The following is a 12,640-nucleotide window of genomic DNA, read 5'->3' as shown; positions in this document are numbered from 1 at the left end:
CCGGGGTATCTTCAAGTGTCTATGTTCTTTGTGGAGGACCCACCCCAAACGTCCAATGGTGGTCCTGGGTGGGCAGCAGTACATTCTGGTCTTTTGTCGCCTAGACCCTGTCTTCGGCCACACCCAACGGGTTTTCCTTCAGGTCTACTGTAATGATGGGTTGATGAAAATTGAAAAAAATGACTTAATATTCCTAAAAGGCACTAGTAAAACCAAGAGGAAGCACCTTAAAAAAGTGATAAACTATTTACAAATAGTGTCCGGATCACTCAGCGTCCATGATCTCCACAGTTTGTTTTCTTATCCTAATTATGAAAGGAACATTTCACCAAAACCCACCTGGGGTCAACTATTTACAAGGATTTTCAAAAAGGGTACTGTTCACTTCAGTGGGGTTGAACATTATAGTCTCCTGTATACACTTAAAACTTTGTGGAATTCCCTGCCTGAGGAGGTAGTGATGGCGAACTTAGTCGAAGGGTTCAAGAGAGGCCTGGATGTCTTCCTGGAGCATAACAATATTGTATCTTACTGTTATTGTTAGGTTCTTTAGAAGGACGTAGATCTGGGGATTTATTCTGACAGAATTTTATAGGCTGAACTGGATGGACTAATGTCTTTTTTTGGCCTTACTAACTATGTTACTATGTTACTAACCCTCCTGGGTTAACTTTAACTATTTACAAGGACTTGCTGGAAAAGTCAGTCAGGTTCTCCAGATTAGCATGGCTCCTACTGATCAGAAGCATCTGATTTTGGTTGCTTCCAGGGAATTACTTGTGTAGTCTTCTTTATGGGACAAAGGAGACTAGCATTATCCAACAATATTTGTTGCAGTGCTTCCATTAATTAAGCTGCAGTGAAGGTTGCCGACTTTGGTACCCTACTGACAGTGGGTTGTGGAGTTGCAGCCTGTATTGGGGTTGCTGCTGTGGCCCCCTGCTGCTTAGATGAGACATTGCATGGTTCCAGGTTTAACCCTTGCTTTGGTGCCCCCTGGTGAGCTGACGAGATCAGTGGTTTTGTCATTATTTCTGGTGTCAGTTCTTGCATAATTTCTTGCGTCCCCTGTTGGGCAGTTAACTCGGCAGGGATCTTGCAGACATTAAGGGCATATCATCCCCTATCACCAAGATGGCGGGTGAATGAGACATAATCCCCCTCACATAGGTCATGCTCCGGGTGTCCGTACACTAGATGGGCTTCCACGTCCCGTTGGTTCACAACCAAATCAGGACCCCTCCTGGAGTCCTGAATGAATCCAAACCCCCGGTCATTATCAAACAGGAGGACCAGTCCCCATCCCATTGGGTCGCGGTGTTCAAGCTGCTCCCTCCTGACCTGCTTTTTGTGGAAGAGGTCCCGCTCTGCCAGAGCCTGCTTCTGCCATTGACGCTCCCTCTTTTCCTGCTCAAACTTGAGGACCTGCCTGCGGCAAAACTCCTCTGTGGATGAGGGGAACTCTTGGGCTTCAGCTCACTGCACTGCCTTCCTGAGGACCACTGGCTTGCTACACGTGGTGGCAAGTGACTGCAAGATCGGAGCGGGTTCCAGTACACCCCCCAGGCACCATCCTCCGGTCCCAGGTGACATCAAGTATGGCCTGACCGGATTTCGGGGTTGGTGGCATTCCAATGGGGCCTAGTGGGGCCTCCCATGTCCCAGGGGCGGTGGATATACCTGCTCCTCCAGGGCCGCGGTGATCTTCATCAGCCTCCGGTGACGGGAAGATCAGCGGGGCAGCGGGTACCGATTTTGCTGGTACCGGGGAAATGCAGGTGGGTACCGGTGGTGAGGGTTCCAAGATGGCGGGCTCCTCCGGGGCAGCCTGGCATTGTAGCTCCAGCAGAGCCTGTTTGTCCTGTAGTTTCCTGTGCAGCTCGGCTATTTCTTCCTCCAGCTGCGACAGGTTGAGATGTGTTGAGAGACCAGAGCCTGATTCCACGGAGTCGGGAGACGCTGACATTTGTCCGCTGTGCTCCACAGGCCTACTGCTGCTCTCCATCATGGCCTCCTGGTACTGCATCTTCTTCTTCTCTTCTGCTCTTTTTCCCACTGTGGGGCTTCTCTCCACCCCCGAGGGACGGTGTCTTTTTCCTTTGCCGCCATACCAGGCAAGATCTGGACCCCTCTTTAGGTCGGTCATGACGCAGTAGCATAGAAGTACAGGCAGGGGAGGTTCATGTTGTTTCACACTCTTTCTTGGGTGCCGCCCACGATGGCACACCTTACTTCACCGCCATGGCAGCCATCATTACAGTCAAAATCACAATTCAATTCACAGTCCAGTAAATTTGTTCCTTTGCACATTTTAGGTTTAACATTTCTCAAATCAATCAAATCTTCGGCACACAGGACCCAGTGGCACCGGGCTTCGTAATCCTGTTTGTGACGCCAAAATTGGATCACCCCCCAGTGCTATGGGAGATTACTCGGTACCGTGCCGGTGTCTTTAAGGGATAGGTCATGGTGGCGGTGACCCGGTCCGTGGCCCTGGGCATTCAATGTAAAATAGGTGGAATGGAATAAAGTTTATATGTAGGTAGTTTGTGACACCACTTGTGGTATCTGGTCAGAAGTGACCAGCGCTGCAGTGCAGATCCTCTGGGACAGATGGTGTGGTGCTGCAAAGATGTAATAGCTCTCCACAGGCAGAGCTGTAGTCCCAGGGCAGTTGTAGAATAGATGTTGATGTAGATGGTTTAGTGTTAGGCACAGAGATGTAGCAGTGCTGAGTAGGTTGGCGTCGGATGAAGGCAAAGACACAACTAAGTGCAGTTCCAATTCTTTTACTCACGTTTCTGGCACAGACAGGTGCTCGCTTCAGTGCCGCAGCCTCCAGGTCAGGGGTTCAGCCAACTCCCAGGCAGATGAAATACACCCTTCCAGCACTCCCTTCCGTGTGCCTTTTCTGAACGTCTCCTTCCTAGCGCTAATCTGAAGTACTTGTAGTTCTGAATTACACTCGAGTTCCTCCTTCTTGATGTTACTTATAACTCCACTCGTATGACAGGCAGCTGTAGCCTGCTTCGGGGACTCCATACCATCATGTCCCGGCTCACACATGTTGCTGCTGTGTCTTCGAGTCTTAGGTGGGAATAAAGTGGTCACAACTTCTAATCCTCCGGTTTCTGCTGTAGGATCAGTTGTATCACACACAGCCTCTGATACCGGTGCCTGGCATTGGGGCATTAAAAATAGAGAAGGGTTCTGCACTAGCCCTAGTCCCCAGTCTCTCTCCTCCTCACATTCCATTCTTATCTATCTTCCTTCTGGACAACTGATCCTTCCTTCTTTCTCTTTCCTTGCCAACAGCTCCAGCTCACAGGAGGCTGTTGCAAACACGTCCTTTCCCTTCTTCCCCCAGAGGGGAACTGTCTCTCTCCCCTTCTATGGGGATTCCGACTGCAGAGAAGTCTTCTCTCTGCTTCCCCCTGCGGGGAACTTCTCACTAACTTCCTCTCAGCTTTCCCCTCTAGTGTAAACTAAGCTCCTCCCACCACCCAGCACCCTTCATGAACCAAAGAAGCTGCCATAAAGGGTGCTCTGCTGTTCTAAGGTGTCTGTGCTGGATGTAGGTGCTGGAGTCTGGCCAGGTGTTACCATCTTACCTGGAAAGTGGGATACTACACCTCAGGAGGAGGTGCAGTACCTCTGTGGCAACTGAACCCTCAGGGGCACCACATTAGTTGTCACATAAACTCAGAAATATCTATACTTGTAGAATATATATATATAAATGGAAGACATTTGACTGTTTAGTTTTGCTTGAATTAAAGATCATCTCCCGAATTCCAAAACCATTCTATAAGAGGTCTCCTTCTCAATTTTTCTTCTAGCTATTTACAGCCCATCTCTGGCTATAGAAAACTCCCTGCAGACAACCACATGGCATAATCCAGACAGTGGCAAGTTGAAAAAGAACACACCACAACTACTGTAACAAAGATTTTGAAGACCAAGAATAGACTGAACAATGGGCCACTACTGACAGCAGGTCATCCAGAATTTCTGGTTCTTTTGAAGTGTATTAAATCATGGGCAAGAGGGGTTTAGGCAGCAAAGTAACTCACCTTAATGAAAAAGACTCGATTGAGAAAAAACTTTTTTGAAAGTGTAGCAGATTTATTAATTACAGTGGGAAGCTCAGATTTTATTACACTTTTCTTTTAATAAACAAAAATAAGATTTTATGTGAAATCTATGTTGGTTCCGAACATTGAAAAATTATAATGCCAACAACCTAAATGTAGTGTCAATCCCTACAGAAACAATCAAATCTAAAAAAAAAATCAATAAAGTAAAATTATTTTAACTCTTATACAGTACATCCAAGCCTTTATTACCATTTTATGCATGCAAAATGGATGTGAAAATATGTCTATGCATGCCTGGCTACAATTCTTACTCCAGTCTAAGACCGAAGTAAGATTTGCAGCATGAAGAACTGCCGCCGCTTGTCATTTATTTTACAGTTAGGGGTTGCCGCACCCCCCTGTCCCGTCTCAGCTCTGCCCACTTTGTCAGAGCTGAAAAAAATGGCATTAAAACTCCTAATGTAGCAAAATTTTAGGGCCAAAAATTTGAAACCTTTCAGGGGCTTATACTCCAGAGTTGTAGCATAAAAGATTTGCTGAATCTTTCCCAAATAGTTTATTGTTCCTTTTGCTTCCCAATTTACTCAATAGTTTAGGAAAAGTTTAGCAAAATGTATATTACCTATTTTAAGTGATACCCCAAAGTTCATTTTGTTTAGGGTCTACAGTATTTTGCTCTGCAACGTGAAGAATTTCAGATGTGACATTTTGCTTCAGATGAAGTACTACAATTGAGTGAAATTGTATCATTATCCTAAGTCATTGCTAGATACAGTACCTGTCGAATAACATCTACTGAACATGTCTCATATTCCATGCTTCTTTTATGCTAATAACTTTCGATACGCCTAGTAAGCTTGCTCAGCAAGATGCAATATGCCCAATAATTTCACAGCATTAAGTAATTACCCAGCAATATCGAACATACTAGTAATTGCTCAGCAAGATATGGTAACTAGTAAACTCCCAGGAGGTTGCTCACTCATCCATTAGCTCATATTGTATCACAGTCAAAGCTTCACAGCTGCCTTCCTCATGTGTCCTGACAGTGACCTTTTCTACTGTTATGTTATTTTACTTTCCTAAGTGTTCATTTCAGCTTTGCCATAGCCAAATTAGCGATGTCCTCCACAGCTATTTACCTGGACCTTGCAAGGGCACACATTTTCAATCACGATAAGAATAAATATGGAACCTACCGTAGGGCCTCAGATAATAAAGGTTATAAAAACACTTAAACAGGATAGTCGAGAGAAATGTCCTTCGTAAGAGGATTCAAGCATTCCATCGGGAATTTAAAGGACTTTTTAAAAGAAATCCACAAAATTGTAATCCTATTATGTTTAGCTTTTCAAGAGGACCTCGGTTTTTCAGACTTGTCTGAGTTAGTAAATATTTGTATTCTCCATGAAATAACAATTGGAGCACCTTTTTGCAGTTCCCCCCTTGCAAATAGTCAATTGGGTGTTACCATTCTGGCCTTGTCAGCACTGATTGGAGTGGGTTGAGGCATAGAGGACACACTCCATTGAGCGGAGAGTAGAACCGCTGTCAACTTTTATATTTTCAGATGAACAAGATGAGGCAGAGCTTCAAGACAACATGGCTCGCAATAATGCTCGCTCATATGAGAGAATCGGCTCGATTATGCTAATGACACTGATCAGAGTTTGAGCCGAGTGTCATCTGAGTGTGATCCGATTCTCTCGGATGAGAGAATCGTATCAATGGTGCGGAGAGGACGGAGAACGTAATTTCTCCATCTTCTCCATTGTCTGTGTCTGAGTAAATCAGACTGCACTGATGACGTCTGAGTGCAGTCTGATGTTTTTTCACATACCAATTGACTTGAATGGGTCCGCGTACTCCAATTTGCGGAGCCACTCATAGCATGACGAATCGGCATAAGAAAAAAAATCTCAGCTCTACACTGCCCCATAGTATAATATTGGTCCGAATGCTGTTCCATAAAATATCAGATAGCACTTGTCCGAATTAGGCCCCGTTCACACATTGAGTATTTGGTGAGTTTTTTACATCAGTATTTGTAAGCCAAACCCAGGAGTAAAACAATAGGAGGAAAAGTATCATAGAGACACGTCATCGCTAGAGTTGAGCGAAACGGGTGGGTCAATTTCAAAAGTCGCCGACTTTCGCAAAAGTCAGGTTTCATGAAACGAAACCCGACCATAGCGTGAGGTCGGCCACGAGGTCGGCGACCATGGCGCCAAAGTCGCGTTTGAAATGATGCTTCAGCTCCCTTTTTCAGCCAATGATGGAGGACACACACTGTGGGCAACGCGATGACATAGGCAGCGGTCACCACCATCTTTGAGAAGGGCATGCAAGTGATTGGCTTGCTTTGTGTGGCGTCACAGGGGCTATAAAAGGGCGTGCACGCCGACTGCCATCTTACTTCTGCTGATCTCAGAATAGGGAGAGCTGCTGCTGCTGCTGATTCTGTAGGGAGAGCGTTAGGCAGGGAAGAAGATACAAAAAACTGCTTCTGCTGCTAGCGATTTTGCCTGTACAACACACCAGTTAGTGTGCAGTGCAAGGGGTGGCTATATTTTGGTGCATCAGCTCTGTTGGTTATTAGGCTGCCTTATAAGGCTCTCTGATAGCTGCATTGCTGTTTTCACACTGCTTTGCAAACTGCTTTTTTAAAAGCAAAAATACTTTTCATCCTCTTTTTTGCCCAGTTACCAAGCGTTCATTTTTCCACACTTTTGTGTGCAGCAGTCCTGCTTATTAGACTGCCTGCTACCATACTTGGGACTGAAAGCATCATTGTCAGCTTGCTAAAATCTCTAGGGAGATTCAAATTCTCCCCAGTTCTATATAGACATTTTATACACCATCCAATTTCAGCCTGTTATATTGAGGTGTAATCTACACTGGGTCTGAGATAATAGTTCAGTGTCCTCAAATCTGTAGGGAGATTCAAATTCTCCTCAGTCCTATATAGACATTTTTTACACCATCCAATTTCAGCCTGTTATATTGAGGTGTAATTTACACTGGGTCTGAGATAATAGTTCAGTGTCCTCAAGTCTGTAGGGAGATTCAAATTCTCCTCAGTCCTATATAGACATTTTTTACACCATCCAATTTCAGCCTGTTATATTGAGGTGTAATCTACACTGGGCCTGAGATAATAGTTCAGTGTCCTCAAGTCTGTAGGGAGATTCAAATTCTCCCCTGTCCTATATAGACATTTTATACGCCATCCAATTTCAGCCTGTTATATTGAGGTGTAATCTATACTGGGCCTGAGATAATAGTTCAGTGTCCTCAAGTCTGTAGGGAGATTCAAATTCTCCCCAGACCTATATAGACATTTTATACACCATCCAATTTCAGCCTGTTATATTGAGGTGTAATCTACACTGGGCCGAGATAATAGTTCAGTGTCCTCAAGTCTGTAGGGAGATTCAAATTCTCCCCAATACTATATACACCTTGTGCCTTGTTTTACAGTACCATATTGCTTGTGGTATTTTGGGTACATTTTCCCAAAAATGAGGAGGTGTGTTGGAAGAGGCCGTGGAAGTGGGCGGGGGTTGCCAGCTGGTAATGATGATGTTGGTGGTGGTGGATCTGCTGGTAGTGGCAAAAGCACAATAGCACCTAATGCAGGAGGTGTTGAGCATGCATAATCATCTGGCTCCACAAGGCCTCGAAGGCTCCCTTTTCTGGGAGTAGGTAAACCACTTTTAAAGCCGGAGCTTCAGGAGCAAGTTTTGGCTTACATTGCTGACACAGCCTCTAGCTCTATCGCCTCCTCTTCTGAACTCTCAAAAAATAAAAGCACTGAGTCGTAATTGGAGGCTCATGGTCAGGAACCACACCTTTCCTTGTGTCCTTCACCCCTACCAAAAGTAAAGGATGGGGCAGGCCACACTACAGATTACTCCATGGAGCTCTTTTCACATACCATGCCTGGGTTATCAAGTCAAATCATGAATTACCCAGTCCAAGAAGAATCTGACATGGAGTGCACTGATGCACAGCCACTGCTAGATTTATCTGCTGGTACAATCACTCAGAGCACTACATTGTCCTCGCAGTGTACTGAGCCAGAATCTGACCCTGATGAAACTCAGGTGCCCTTTCCTGCATACTATACCACCTTACATGGTGACACTGAGGAAGGTGCACATGACATTGAAGAGGAGGTGATGGATGACCCAGTTGTTGACCCAGATTGGCATCCATTGGGGGAAAAGGCTGCCGCTGCCAATAGCTCAGAAGAGGAGGAGGAGTATCTGCAGCAGGCATCGACATCGCAACAGCTCTCATCTGGCAGGCCCGGAGCAGTCCAAAAACGGGTTACAAAAACCAAAAGAGTTGCAGGACAGCTAGGCCAGACAGTCAAATTAGCACAGCGTGCAAGGCCTCAAAATGTTTTCCACAGTAGGAAGAGTGCAGTGTGGCACTTTTTTGAACAAAATCCTAATGAGCAGGCAAAGGTTATCTGTAAGAAGCGCGCAAAGACCTTTAGCTGAGGGAAAAATCTGAGAAGTTTGAATACCAGTTGCATGCTTAGACATTTAACCACCATGCACTTGCAAGCCTGGACTGACTACCAAACCTCAAGTACCACCTGTGCAACTGCTCCCAATGAAGGTATTCAGCAACGCTACATCGTTTCCCCCACTGTAAGCCCACCGGTTAGCACACCACCAGCAGCAAATGTTGAGGTGTCATCGCAAGGCCAAAGCAGTCAGGGAATCACAATGTTATTGCTACGAAAGACTGAATCTAGGCCATCAGAAAGAACATCAACTCCATGACATCATCAACCCTCTCAGTCTGCCATGTCCACCGCTAGTTCCACCATATGCAGCTCTCAAGTCCAGCTCACCCTAGCAGAGACTATGAGTAGGACAAGAAAGTACTCATCCTCTCATCCACGTACACTGGGTTTGAACACCCACATTGCCAAACTAATCTCATTAGAGATGATGCCCTTACCAGTTGGTTGAAAGCAAAGCTTTCTGCGAACTCATAGCCTACGCAGTACCACGCTATGACCTACCCAGTCGGCACTTCTTTTCACGAAAAGCCATTTCAGCCCTGCACTTTCATGTGAAAGATCGCATTGTCCATGCACTCAAGCAATCAGTGAGTGGAAAGGTGCACCTCACAACAGATGCACTGTCCAGTAGGCATGGTCAGGACCATTACGTGTCCATCACTGCGCACTGGGTTAATGTGGTGCATGCAGGGTCCACAGGGGACAGCGGCGGTGGGACAGTGCTGCCCAGCCCACGGTATAGGAAACAGTTTTAAGTAAGCGTTCGACCCTCCTCCTCCTCCAGAAGCGAAAGCTCATCCACAGAGTGCAGTCGCACGAGCACTCCATCCGCAGCTGCCAGTGTTGCACACTAGGTGTCCCACTATCGAACAGCTAGTGGTAAGCGGCAGCAGGCTGTGTTGAAGATGATGTGTTTGGGCGACAGACACACCGTGGAGGTACTGGCTGACTACTTGCAGCGACAAACTGAGTCATGGCTGGGCAGTCTACATCTTGAGGCAGGCAAGGTAGTTAGTGATAACGGCCGGAATTTTGTGGCAGCAATAGCCCTTTCAAAACTCCGACACAAACCTTGCCTGGCTTACACCTTGAACCTGGTGGTGCAGTGCTTCCTCAATAATTATCCGTAGTTAACAGGCCTGCTCCAGAAGGTCCGAAGACTGTGCTCGCACATCCGCCGGTCGCCCGTACACTCCAGTCGTATGCAGAAGCTGCAGCGATTGCTCCAACTTCCCAAGCACCACCTAATTATCGACGTTGCAACAAGGTGGAACTCCACCCTGCACATGGTTGAGAGGCTGTGTGAACAGAGGCAGGCTGTAATGCATTTGTGGGAGGATACATGGCCAGGCACTTTGAGGGCAGACATGGAGTTGTCGGGTGTGCAGTGGTCAAAGCTGAAAGACCTCTGTAAAGACCTTTAGTGTTTTGAGGAATGCACACGACTGGTAAGCGTAGATGACGCCATCATAAGCATGAGCATCCCACTTATGCATCTGCTCATGCAAACTTTGATGCACATTAAGGAGCAGGCATCTGCAGCCGAAGAGGATGAGGAAGAGGAGGAGGGAAGCCTTGATGACAGTCAGCCATGGTCTGCTCCGGGACCTCTCCTGGACGAGGTGGAGGAAGAAGAGGAAGAGGAGGATGATGATGGGGATGATTATTTAGGGGAGGAGGATGCTTCTCGTGGGGCAAGAGAAAATGTTGGCGTGGCAAGGTCTGGTACAGGGTTTGTGCGTGACTGGAGGGATGTGGATTTGCCAGAAAGTGCTCCTCCACCCAGCACTCGCAGTGCATCATTGACACCTGGAACATTGGCCCACATGTCAGATTATGCCTTGCAGATCCTAAAAAGGGACCCCCACATTGCCAAAATGATGAACGATGATGACTACTGGTTGGCCAACATCCTGGATCCACGCTATAAAGGCAAATTCCAAAACATCATGCCACAGGAGAACCTTGACCTAATATTGGCTAACAAACAAGCAACTCTGGTAAACCGTTTGTTTGAGGCATTCCCAGCACACAGCAGCGGTGATGGTTCTCCAACGAGCCATAGGGGGCAACATGGAAGAGGTGTTCATGGTGCACACATCAGAAGTGGCATTGGAGACAGGGGTTTCATGACCATGTTGTGGACTAATTTTTCAAGTCCCGCTCACAGGACTGGTAATACTGCATCGATTGAAAGTGACAGGAGACAGCAGTTGTCAACCATGGTTACAAACTACTTCTCGTCCCATATCAATGTTCTCCCTCACAGGTCATTCCCCTTTGACTATTGGGCCTCTAAACTGGACGCCTGGCCTGAATTGGCACAATATGCCTTACAGGAGCTCGCTTGCCCTGCTGCTAGTGTGCTATCGGAAAGAGTCTTCAGTAGAGTTGAGCGACTTTTGGTTTTTAAGGGTCGAGTTTTGTTTCGTGAAACCTGACTTTTCCAAAAGTCAGGTCGAGCAAGATCGGCCGATTATAGGGAAAAGTCGGGGTCGTCCCAAAACACGAAACCCAATGTAAGTCAATGGGGAATAAAAGTCGGCAGTGAGAGGAGGACAGGAAACACACCTACAGTGCTCATTTGAATGCCAAAAGCATCAATTCTTCTTACTTAAGCTTGTCAACCTTAATTAACTTCATAATACAAGTTACGCACTGAAAAATGGGGGTTATTTGGCTAAAGTTGTGGGGGGGTAGGGCTGGCTCCAGGTTTTCATGTGCCCCGGGCGAAAGAGCGCCCCTTTAACACATACCACAACTCATCATGCTCCGATACGGCAGAGAAATAGCGGTATAGTACAATGAAAAATACTTCACTTTTTACATCTCATGACGAGGCCCATCTATTTCTCCATACAGAATCATTGGTCCCATATAATGTTTGAAACAGTATATGATGAGCTCCACATAATGCTACAGTATATGTTGGTCCCCATGGATGAAGCTCCACTGTCTTATGGGCCCAAATAATGCTCCAAACATAATGGGCCCCATTTCTAATGCTCTAGTGTATAATGGGCCCTGTAAATGCTGCTCCAGTGTCTGATGTCCACCTTTGGAATGTTCCAGTGTATGGTGGGCCCCATCTATCATTCTCCAGAGTATAGTGCTCCCCAAAAATTGCTGTCCCAACATTGAAAACAATCAAATAAGTCTCCTCGCTAGGGAATCCCTGTACTAGTCGGGACTCCTTGTCGTCCCCATCTTCCATCTCACTGCACAGTATTTCAACCTTGCAAGTGCTGTGATCCTGAGCAAGCAGGGGGGGCCCACTCGTTGGCGACGGCACTGGCACAGGGCCCCTGATAGTACGGTGGTGTGTCTGATGGCGGGTGGGCCGAACCTGCACTTTCATCTGCAGCTTCCTCTTTGTCACCGTGTAAGATGGAACTGTATATGGGAAGGATAACCTGAGTTTCATCAGGGTCAGATTCAGGCCGTGTAGCGTGCGAGGGGAATGTAGTGGTCTGGGTCAATGTACCAGCAGATTCATTGAGCAGTGGCTGGGCATCAGTGCACTTGTGTCGCCCCCAGGAGTACGGACGCCACAGTGGCATTACCTTCCTCCTGGGGAGTGTGATGTCATGCTTGGGAGCAATGAAGGATCTCTCTAGCAGGTTAACTGATTGGGCGGCGTTATTCCCATGAGTCATGACCCTCCAAACAGCGTTCATGAAGGCAAAGTGTTTGCTTTACGTGGGCAGTATGGTTGCAAAGCTGAACCTTAAAGGAATGTCCAGAAGGGCACCACCAGGAGTGGAGCCTACGGTTAAATTCGACTCCACCTGGGAAACCTCAACCATGCCAGCTACAGAACAGATGCACACATTGCAAGCTTAATTCCGTTAATGAACGAGACTCCGTCATGCCCCGCGGTCCGAGTCCGGCTTACTAGAGGGACACGTGAGGCTCTGGCACATGAGATTGGCCAATAACTGGTGTGTCATGCCCTTACATGTCCGTGGCTGCATGTGCGCTACACTGAAAAGGCCAGCGTTTG

The sequence above is a fragment of the Dendrobates tinctorius genome, unplaced genomic scaffold (genome assembly GCF_039654945.1).
Source record: "Dendrobates tinctorius isolate UK_male_01 unplaced genomic scaffold, ASM3965494v1 ptg000062l, whole genome shotgun sequence".
In the NCBI taxonomy this organism is placed as follows: domain Eukaryota; kingdom Metazoa; phylum Chordata; class Amphibia; order Anura; family Dendrobatidae; genus Dendrobates; species Dendrobates tinctorius.
This window is presented reverse-complemented; position numbering follows the sequence as displayed.